This window comes from Antechinus flavipes, chromosome 6, assembly GCF_016432865.1.
Source record: "Antechinus flavipes isolate AdamAnt ecotype Samford, QLD, Australia chromosome 6, AdamAnt_v2, whole genome shotgun sequence".
Lineage (NCBI taxonomy): Eukaryota > Metazoa > Chordata > Mammalia > Dasyuromorphia > Dasyuridae > Antechinus > Antechinus flavipes.
Window position 1 is genome coordinate 87,302,991 of NC_067403.1, and position 12,226 is coordinate 87,315,216.

At 33.9% G+C, this 12,226-nt stretch overlaps 1 pseudogene; it reads left to right on the forward strand.

Moving 5' to 3' along the window:
- Positions 1-9,137: 9,137 nt before the first annotated feature.
- On the forward strand, positions 9,138-11,513 carry LOC127541090 (ribonucleoside-diphosphate reductase large subunit-like; annotated as a pseudogene).
- Positions 11,514-12,226: the final 713 nt, after the last annotated feature.

Genomic DNA, 12,226 nt, shown 5'->3' on the forward strand with positions numbered 1-12,226 from the left:
TTAACGAAATACTAAACTCTGTTGTTTCTATACTACAGAAAGACCACAGGTGATGTCAATGATCATCCAACATCACTATAATCCAAAATCCCAATCAAGCCAGCCTAATTACAGCTTTACTTGTGACCCTATATAGCTATAGTCCTCTATTTTTAAAAGTAATTTCCATTAGACTACTAATCCACTTTTAACAATTGGTAGCTGAAAAGTATTTCAAAACAATAATGAGAGTAACAAGGAGTTATTACTGAACTTGATCAACTTGGGTGTAATAAGACAAACAGCTTTAAAAATATATTTTAGTCTTTCCCACAAATCTAGATTGAGGTTTGAATGTCATTTTTGAAATAATTTATGCTAATGGAAGGGAGAGGCACTTATCATTCAAATGGTAGATAATCTTTTTTTGTGATTGGAGGAGGGGATTGTGAGTGGATACCTGGGAGTCTAGCAGTAAAGCATCAGAATCTAGCAGGGGGATAACAAAGACAACTATACATTTCAGTTCAATTTTTTTTTCCTTGCTCCACTCTTCAATGCTCCCTCTGGTGGAGAATGAAAACATCACTTGAAAAACTAATGAATAGTATTTCCATCCAAATTACAAAGTCAATGTCACTTTATAAACGTCTATATTTGTGGTTCAGATCTTTAATAGTATAGAGAAGTTATTTAAGTGTTTTGATTCAGAAGTCTTTCTATCTAATTCTTTGTGAAATGCAAAAAATTGAGTAAAGCAATTATTTTGGTTTACAAATGAATTTAAATAAAATAGATTGATTGGATCAAAAAAATTTTGAAAGCATGATTTTTCAGAAATAAGATAACAAAAGTAGTTTCATAACCAATAGTCAAAATAGATATTTTAATGTTTCTAAAATACTCAAATCCTTTTGAAAAATAAAATGAAATTACATCCTACAAAATGACTCAATCACATCAAATTTCCTTATTCCTAAAATGAGCGGATTGGACTATTTGACTTCTAAGATTCTTTCTAGCTCTTAATGGAGAATATATTATAGACCAAAGATAAATGATATAAATGAATACATTATATCATGAACCCCTATGGTATTCTGGTAAAGCCTATGGTTCCATTCTTAGACTAATATATTTGTTGGGAGAATAGAATTAATTCATTATTAAATTAAACTACATTTCAATTATAATTAGTGAAGATACATATAAATTTTTCCCATCCAATTTCATGGACTACTTCATCTATCTAGATACCCCTTTTCCTTTGAAATCTATGGAACCTAAATTAAGAACTTCTCTTCTATAGTGGCTAGTTGGTTGGTTGTCTATTAGGAAAGTGTGGGAGAAGAAAGATATTAGATCGACTACCAAAATGAAGATCAATAAATCCATTGCACTCGAAGAGGACCAAAATGACATCACTATTTTAGAGTCAAGTTACAGCTGTGACTATGAGTTTGGAATGCTCTGCCACAAGTTAGACACAAAAAGTCCCTGTAAACATTTGGGATGGACTCTTTAATTTTGCACATCTCACATTTCTTTTAAGCTAATTAAATTCTGCTTTGCTAGTAAAGCACAGCACCTTCTTTGATGGTGGGCATATCATGCTGGACAGTTCTGTACTAATATATTATTCCAATGTCATAAAATAGATTCTAATGTTCTTAAGAGAGATCTTGAGAGTGTCTTTGTATCTATTTTTCTGACCATCTTATGAGCACTTGCCCTGTATGAGTTCTCCACAAAATAGTTTTTTTCTTTTGTTTTGGCAAGCGTACATTTGGCATTTGAACAATGTGGCCAACCCAGCAGAGTTGTGCTCTTCTTGGCAGTTAAGTTTGAGGAGAAAGGACCTCAGTGTCTGATACCTTATCCTGCCAGTGATTTTCAGAATCTTCCTAAGACAATTCAAATGGAAGCAACTAAGTTTCCTGACATGGCACTGGTACCTTGACCAGGTTTTACAGGTATACAACAATGAGGTCAGCACAATGGATTTATTGACTTTCATTTTGGTAATCAATCTAATACCTCTCTTTTCCCACACTTTCCCAATAGACTATATAAAACTATGCATGATCTTTAATCTCCTCAGTGTCACTACAGAATCTGTATCCTAAAGAGATCATAAAAGAGGGGAAAAGATACACAATGTGCAAAAAGGTTTGTAGCAGCCTTTTCTGAGGTGGCAAAAAATTTGGAAATTGAGGGGATGCCCAATAGTTGGAGAATGGCTGAATAAGTTATGGTATGTGAATGTAATATAATATTATTGTTTTATAAGAAATGATTTCAGGCTGATTTCAGAAAATCCTGGAAAGACTTACACGAACTGATTAACAATAAGTTGTGTTGATCAACTATGATAGATTTAGCTCTTCTCAGCAATATATTGATCCAAGACAAGTCCAATTGACTTGAGATGGAAAATTCCATCTGCATCCGAGAGAGAACTATGGAGACTGAATGAGATCGAAGTATACTATTTTCACTTTTTTGTTGTTTTTTTTTTCTTATGGTGTTTTTTCTTTTTGTTCTGACTTTTTTCACAACATCACTAATGTAGAAATATGTTCAAAATGATTGTGCATATATAATCTATGTTAGATTGGTTCATTCTTGAGGAAGGGTGAAGGAAGGGAAGAAGAGGAAAAAAAATTGGAACTCAAAACCTTACAAAAATGAATGTTGAAAATTATCTTTACATGTTATTGAAAAAATAAAATATTATTAAAAGAATGCTATGAAGAAATAAATAAAAAGAATTTTCATTCGATTTCTTTTCCAGGTGGTATGCACCATCTATTTTGAAGGGGAAAGTAATTATCTTTGTTTTAGTCCTATTTAGTTCAATCTAATGGGAGAGAGAACATATAAACAATTAGAGATATACAAGTCATATAAAGAGTAGATGAAAGGTAACTGTAGAGGAAGAGATTAGTACCTGGGGATAAGGCAACTCTTCTTGTCAATACCTAATACTTCTTGCTTCAAAATCCATCTCAAAAGTTACTTTCTCTAGGAAAACGCCCCTGATTCTCCAAAAAAGAAATGACTACTCTATAAATAATGCATAGCTCTCTGACTTTTTAACATACATTTATCCCATTCTAACTTTTTTACTCTTTTTAATATAAACAATGAACACAAATATTTCAATATACAAAACATACCAATATATAATAGAAGTCTCTCCATTGTACTTTTATTTCATATTGTTGGGATTCTCCTAGAAATAGCCTAGCCTCTTCCATTGCAGAAGTAGCATCAAAGGTGCTTTGTACATGTGTCACTCCATCATTACAATTGTGTTCATAATTACATATTTTGTAAATCTTAAAATAGACAATTTTAAAAGTCAGAGATAAGGATGAAATTATATTTAATCATATAATCATAAGGAGCCCCTAAAGTTTATTGAGTAGGTACTGACACATTTAGACTTATATTGTAAGTAACACTAATCTTAGTCTGCATGCATCAGAGATGTAGTGTTGGCCCACAAAATTCCCAAGTGCTATTTGAACCACCAGAGTTTCATGGATTTCTTCATCTCTGTTCAACAGCACATAAATAAAGTGAAGCATGTAGATGAAGGGGGAAAAAAAAGATTGGGTAGCACAAACTTGAGTGGATCCATCCTTAATTTGGTTGTGAGAACCTAAAAAAAATTCTTTGGGTAAATCTAAGACATGGGAGAACTAAAATAGCCATCCCCAGCTTTCCAGGGGAGTTACTGTGTCAAGAGATATTCTGGGTGCAATCTTTACTCACATATGGTTAGATTTAAATAGTATGATTTTTTCCCTTAACAATAAAATAAGTATCCCTATATATGTCAAGTCACAGATAGGTAGAGTGGATCTGAAACTCAGGACCAACTGTTACTAAGTTCAGGGATCTTTCTTTCCACTATACCATACTGCTATATAAGAATATATTTATTTTAAATAGCTTTCTAGTACAACCAAGTAATCAATCATAATTCCCTCATGGAGTTCTGATAATGGATTTTGAGAGGACAATATGGTTTAGTGGAAAGATCACATAATTTCAGGAGACTTGTGAGAAGAAATAGACAGCACAACTATAATAGTGGGAGATCTCAATCTTGCACTCTCAGATTTAGAGAAATCAATTCACAAAATAAATAAGAAAGAAATTAAAGAGGTAAATAGAATATTAGAAAAATTAAGTATGATAGATCTCTGGAGAAAACTGAATGGTGACAGAAAGGAGTATACTTTCTTCTCAGAAGTTCATGGAACCTACACAAAAATTGACCATATATTAGGACATAAAGACCTCAAAATTAAATGTGGGAAGGCAGAAATAGTAAATGCTTTCTTTTCAGATCACAATGCAATAAAAACTACATTCAACAAAAAGTCAGGTGTAAATAGACCAAAAAGTAATTGGAAACTAAATAATCTCATTTTACAGAATGATTGCGTGAAACAGAAAATTATAGACACAATAATTTCACTCAAGATAATGACAACAGTGAGACATCATACCAAAATTTATGGGATGTAGCCAAAGCGGTAATAAGGGGAAATTTTATATCCTTAGAGGCTTACTTGAATAAAATAGAGAAAGAGAAGATCAATGAATTGGGCCTGCAATTTAAAAAGCTAGAAAAAGACCAAATTAAAAAACCCCAATCAATTACTAAACTTGAAATTCTAAAATTAAAAGGAGAAATTAATAATATAGAAAGTAAAAAAAAAAAAACTATTGAACTAATAAATAAAACTAAGAGTTGGTTTTATGAAAAAAACAATAAAATTGATAAACCTTTGGTAAATCTGATTAGAAAAACGAGAGAAGAAAATCAAGTTAGTACTCTTAAAAATGAAAAGGGAGAACTTTCCACCAATGAAGAGGAAATTAAATAAATAATAAGGGGTTACTTTGCCCAACTTTATGCCAATAAATTTGATAACCTAAGTGAAATGGATGACTACCTCCAAAAATATAGGCTTCCCAGATTATCAGAGGAGGAATTAAATTGCTTAAATAGTCCCATCTCAGAAAAAGAAATAGAACAAGCTATTAATCAACTCACTAAAAAAAAAAAAAAAATCCCTGGGACCAGATGGATTTACATGTGAATTCTACTAAACATTCAAAGAATAATTAGCCCCAATGCTTTATAAACTATTTGGAAAAAATAGGGAAAGAAGGAGTCCTACCAAATTCCTTTTATGACATAGACATGGTATTGATACCTAAATCAGGTAGGTTGAAAACAGAGAAAGAAAATTATAGACCAATCTCCCTAATGAATATTGATGCTAAAATCTTACATAAGATATTAGCAAAAAGACTACAGAAAATCATCCCCAGGATAATATACCACAATCAAGTAAGATTTATACCAGGAATGCAGGGCTGGTTCAATATTAGGAAAACTATCAGTATAATTGGCCATATTAATAACCAAATTAACAAAAACCATATGATCATCTCAATAGATGCAGAAAAAGCATGTGATAAAATCCAACATCCATTCCTATTAAAAACTCTTGAGAGTATAGGAATAAATGGACTTTTCCTTAAAATAATCAGTAGCATCTATTTAAAACCAGCAGTAAGCATCATATGACACAGGGACAAACTGCAACCATTCCCAATAAGATCAGGAGTGAAACAAGGCTGCCCACTATCACTATTACTATTTAATATTGTATTAGAAGTGCTAGCTTGGCAATAAGAGTTGAGAAAGAGATTAAAGAAAGAAGAATAGGCAATGAGGAAACCAAATTATCACTCTTTGCTGATGATATGATGGTACACTTAGAGAACCCCAGAGATTCTATGAAAAAGTTATTAGAAACAACCCACACCTTTAGCAAAGTTGCAGGATACAAAATAAATCCACATAAGTCATCAGCATTCTTATATACCACTAACAAAATCCAACAGTTAGAGTTATAAAGAGAAATTCCATTTAAAGTAACTACTGATTGTATAAAATATTTAGGACTCTATCTGCCAAGGGAAAATCAGAAACTTTATGAGCAAAACTACAAAACACTTTCCACATAAATTAAGTCTGATCTAACCAACTGGAAAAATATTAAATGCTCTTGGAGTGGGTGAGCAAATATAATAAAGATGATAATACTACCTAAACTAATCTATTTAGTTAGTGCTATACCAATCAGACTCGCAAAAAAACTATTTTGATGACCTAGAAAAAAATAACAAAGTTCCTATGGAAAAACAAAAGGTCAAGAATTTTAAGGGAATTAATGAAAAAAAAATCAAATGAAGGTGGCCTAGCTGTACCAGATCTAAAATTATATTATAAAGCAGCAGTTATTAAAATCATCTGATATTGGCTAAGAAATAGACTAATTGATCAATGGAATAGGTTAAGTTCAAAGGACAAAACAGCTAATAACTTTAATAACCTAGTTTTTGACAAACCCAAAAACCCCAGTTTTGGGGATAAGAATGCATTATTTGACAAAAATTGCTGGGAAAATTGGAAATTAGTATGACAGAAACTAGGCATTGACCCACACTTAACACCGTACACCAAGATAAGGTCAAAATGGGTTCATGACCTAGGCATAAAGAATGAGATTATAAATAAATTGGATGAGCATAGGATAGTTTACCTCTCAGACCTATGGAAGAGGAAGGAATTTATGACCAAAGAAGAACTAGAGATCACTATTGACCACAAAATAGAAAATTTTGATTATATCAAATTGAAAAGTTTTTGTACAAACAAAACAAATGCAGACAAGATTAGAAGGGAAACAATAAACTGGGAAAACATTTTTACAGTCAAAGGTTCTGATAAAGGCCTCATTTACAAAATATATAGAAAATTGACTCTAATTTATAAGAAATCAAGCCATTCTCCAATTGATAAATGGTCAAAGGATATGAAACAGACAATTCTCAGACGAAGAAATTAAAACTATTTATAGCCATATGAAAATATGCTCCAAATCATTATTAATCAGAGAAATGCAAATTAAGACAACTCTGAGATAATACTGCACACCTGTCAGATTGGCTAGAATGACAGGGAAAGATAATGCAGAATGTTGGAGGGGATGTGGGAAAACAGGGACACTGATACATTGTTGGTGGAATTGTGAACACATCCAGCCATTCTGGAGAGCACAGGGAAAGATAATGCGGAATGTTGGAGGGGATGTGGGAAAACAGGGACACTGATAAATTGTTGGTGGAATTGTGAACACATCCAGTCATTCTGGAGAGCAATTTGGAACTATGTTCAAAAAGTTATCAAACTGTGCATACCCTTTGATCCAGCAGCGTTTCTACTGGGCTTATACCCCAAAGAGATACTAAAGAAGGGAAAGGAACCTGTATGTGCTGAAATGTTTGTGGCAGCCCTGTTTGTAGTGGCTAGAAGCTGGAAACTGAGTGGATGCCCATCAATTGGAGAATGGCTGAATAAATTGTGGTATATGAATGTTATGGAATGATATTGTTCTGTAAAAAATGACCAACAGGATGAATACAGAGAGGACTGGTGAGACTTATATAAACTGATGCTAAGTGAAATGAGCAGAACCAGGAGATCATTATATACCTCAACAACGATACTGTATGAGGATATATTCTGATGGAAGTGGATCTCTTCGATAAAGAGAGCTAATTCAGTTTCAATTGATCAAGGATGGACAGAAGCAGCTACACCCAAAGAAAGAACACTGGGAAATGAATATAAACTGTTTGCATTTTTGTTTTTCTTCCTGTGTTATTTATACCTTCTAAATCCAATTCTTCCTGTGTAACAAGAGAACTGTTCGGTACTGCACACATATATTGTATCTAGGATATACTGTAACCTATTTAACATGTGACTGCTTGCCATCTGGGGGAGGGGGTGGAGGGAGGGAGAGGAAAAATAGGAACAGAAGTGAGTGCAAGGGATAATATTGTAAAAAAAATTACCCTGGCATGGGTTCTGTCAATAAAAAGTTATTAAATTTTTTCCTTCTCTGATTTAATTTTTGAATCAACAGGAATAATTCTTTGAAAATCAAAGGTAGCTATATTATAAAAAGACAGAGCAAGAAATGTATGCTGAATCAAGAAAAAGTAAAATTGACTTTTCTAAAATTCAAACATTATTCATAACTTGTTGAAGAATTTAATATGTCATGTTAAAGTTCTATATTTTTTTCACTTTGCCACCATTACAGGACATGTAATCACTATCTTTTAGAACTCATCTATTGAAGTGTTTTTTTTAATCTGCCTTATGCTCAATAAAGTAAGATCAAAACACCTTTAAAGCACAACAATGTTTCAAAGGTCAGTTTTTAAATGTTCTTTTAGCAAAACTCCTTGTTTAATGAATTGAACTAGGTTTCTTATAATAATAGCTTACTTGTACATATCACACCACTGTTTGTAGAGTACTTACTACATATATATGACTCACTATGTGAGATATTGTAAGTACTATTATCTCCATTTTATAGAGATAGAGATAGAGAATCAGTGTTCAATGAAAACTACAAGAGTAAAAAATGGTAGATGTAGGATGGGCAAATGGGGTTTCCTTACTCCAAGTATCCATTGTCTTTCTAATCGGTGTCACTACTGCCTATATATACACCATTGCAGTTCCTATCAATAAAAATTTAAAGAAATCCAAGTTTAAACATTTGACTAAATTATTCACTAAATTACTTTTTAGGAATTACTATATTTTATAGCCTAAAATTAAAATTTGGTGAAAACAAGATATATTCATTGCAAACTTGTGAATTGTTTCTATATCCTGTGGAACTCCAATCTGAATGATATTTTTATTTTATGTTAATTTTGATTTAATTGAATCCTGTTGATTTCAAATGGCCATAGAAAAAACAAAATTTTGTGAGAATTTTATGACACTTTCCAACAAATGTAGGAAAAAAGAGGACTATTTTAGAGAAGTATTATATTTCTGGTTCTTGGCTCTAAGAGAGGATGCGTAGTAAATTAGGAAAATGGGAATTTGAGGCTTCTGTTGTATTCTGAGCTTACAGTTGTTTCAGCCCAGAGCTTAGGTCCCAGCCCAGCCCTGTAGCCCAGCTGTGCACTCCATTCTTTGGACTTAACAATCCAAGATTCCAACCCTCAACCATTACTGGATCCCAGCAGCTATAATGCACTTCATTAAATGAGATGGCCATCAGGAGTAGGTCATGTTTGACAAGATTACTTCTAGGATACAGAAACTCTACTATGGACTCAACATGGAATTTGTTGATCATGTTCAAATCACCATGAAACTTATGCAAGGATTATATAGTGGGGTGACCACAGTAGAATTAGATACCTTGGCTGTAGAAATAACTGCAACCTTGACCACCAAACACCCAGATTATGCCATTTTAGCAGCCAGGATTGTTGTTTATAATTTGCTTAAAGAAACAAAGAAAGTGTTCAGTAATGTGATGGAGGATCTTTATAACTAAATAAATCCTTCTAGTGTCAGGCTTTCTCCAATAATGGCCAAATCAACCCTAGATGTCATTTCAGCCAATAACGTTTGGCTCAAATCTGCTATTTATTTTTATGAGCCAATTGAGATTGTGACTTGCCCAGAGTCCCACAGCTAGGAAGTGTTAAGTGTCTGAGGCCAGACTGAACTCAGGTTCTCCTGACTTCAGGACTGATGTTCTATCCACTGCACCATCTAGCTGCCCCTCTCTAATTATTTATGATCAAGAATTTTCTTATAATTACTTTAGCTTTAAGATCATAGAATGTTCCTATTTTTTGAAGATCAATGGAAAGGTGGCTGAATGATGTCTGTGGGGAGAACATTGACACTGCTATTGAAACCTAAAACTTCTCTCTGAGAGATGAGTTACTCATGCTTCCCCCACCTTCTTTAGAGCAGGTTCCAACCATCCCCAGCTTTCTAGTTGTTTCCTTCTGAGTATAAATGATAGTGTTGAAAGTATTTATGTTATACTAAAGCTTGATTTCCAAGTCAGCTGGTGGCACTGGAGTTGCTGTGAGTTGTATCAAACCTACAGGAAGTTACATTGCTAGGACAAATGGCCATTATAATGGCTCACTATGTGAATCAAAGGAGTAACAAGTGGCCAGGGGCATTTGCCATCTACTTGGAATCCTGGCTCTTCGACATCTTTGAATTCCTTGATTTAAAGAAAAACATTGGAAAAGAAGAGCAGTGAGCCAGAGATATTTTCTTTATCCTTTGGATCCCAAATCTCTTTATCAAACATTTGGAAAATAATCAGATTGCTCCCTGATGTGTCCTAATGAGTGATCTGGTCTGGATGTTTGGGGAGAAAAATTTGAGATGTCAATGAAAATTATGAGAAACAAGATCATGTCTGTAAAGTTGTAAAAGCCCAGTAACTGGGCTATCATTGAATATGCTATCATTGAGTCCCAGACAGAGACAGGGATTCCTTATATTTTCTACAAAGACAGCTGTAATTGGAAAAGCAATCAGCAAAACCTGGAGGCCATCAAATGCAACAATTTATGCACAGAAATAATAGAGTATTATTAGAAAAGAAGAGGTTGCAGTCTGTAACTTGGTTTCTTTGGTCCTGATTATGTTTGTCATGTTGGAGCACATATATGCTTCCAGAAACTGGCTGAGGGTACCAAAGTCATTGTTCACAACTTAAATAAAATTATTGACATCACTATTAACTAGCCCTAGAGACAAGTTTGTCAAATAAATGTCATCACCCCATTTGTATTAGAGTTCAGGGTCTAGTTGATGCTTTTATCCTGATGAGAGGCCCAGTTGCTAAATAAACAGATCTTTGAAACCATGTATTGTGGTGACTGGGAAGCCAGCTGTGATTTGGCCAAGGAGCATAGCCCATATGAAATATATGAAGGCTCTCCAGTTTGCAAAGGAATTCTTCAATATGATATGTGGAATGTCACTCCTATAGAACTGTGGAATTGGAAAATTCTCACAAATATTGCAAAATATGGCATCAGAACCAGTTTGCTGCTTGCCCCAATGCCAATTGCCTCTCAGATTTTAGAGAATAATCAGTCCACAGAACCTTACACCAGCAATATTTATACTCACAAAGTCCTATTGGGAGAAGTTCACTTGCTGGAAGATCTGATAGAGGAAGGACTATGGAATGAAGAGATAAAAACCAGATAATTGCATGTAATGGCTCTATTCAGACTATGCCTGAAATTCCTGAAGGCAGTTGTATGTGTTGGAAATCGCACACAATATGGTGGCTGATAGAGGGATGTTCATTGATCAAAATCAGTCTTTGAATACCCACATTGCTGAGCCCAATTAAAGAAAAATCACCAACATCCACTTCTATGGTAGGACACAGAGTCTGAACCCTGGAATGTATTATTTGAGGACAAGACCAGCAACTAACCCCATTCAGTTTTCTCTGAAGAAGGGAAAACTTAAAGAGAAGGAGAAAGTGTTGAAGGATGAAGAAAAGGAGAACACAGCAGACATGGTTTGCTCTTTAGAAAACAAAGATAAATGCCTGATGTGTGGCTCCTGAGAAGGAAGAAATCAAAGAGGAGCCCAGCACTTCTTTGGAAGCCATGCTGTATCTTTGGTTGTAGTAAATTTGCTTGAAGAGTTGAAGTTTTGCTGGACTTAGTGTAGGAAATGATCCATTCATCTCACGTATTATTTCAGTGCAGAATGAAAATATTTTTTCTGCTGATATCTGTCATGGTGTGACCTTGAGTCTTCAGTCATTTGACTCTCCTGGGCTTTCCTCTTCCCTAGGCTTTCAGAATTGAACTGGATAGCCTCTGAGATCCTTCCCAATTCTTAAAGTAGCCTCTGATTACTTTTTGCAACTCATGGCCACATCTTCTTATCTAGTGCGGCTTTTCTTATTTTTTTTAAATTCATAAATCATCCATGGAAAATCTTTATAACTCATTGGGTTTATCTTCAAATTAGTTTTTGGATATATTTTAGGTTGAATAAATGATGCCCAAACACATTCCCATTTTCCAGCTTAAGATTTCAAATCTATTACTGTCCATGGCTGCCCATGGCTCTAAGATCACAAGATTTAAAGCGTTGACATTCTTACAAGTTCTCTACTAAAAGCCCTTTGCTCTGTACATGAGGAAAAAGGTCTAGAGAAGTGATGGTATTTGCTCAGGATTATGGAGTTATGAAGTAAACAGTTAAATCAACTTCTCTGATTCCATATTTCCTTTTAAATAGAATTCTGTTTCTAAAGTTTTTCCAATT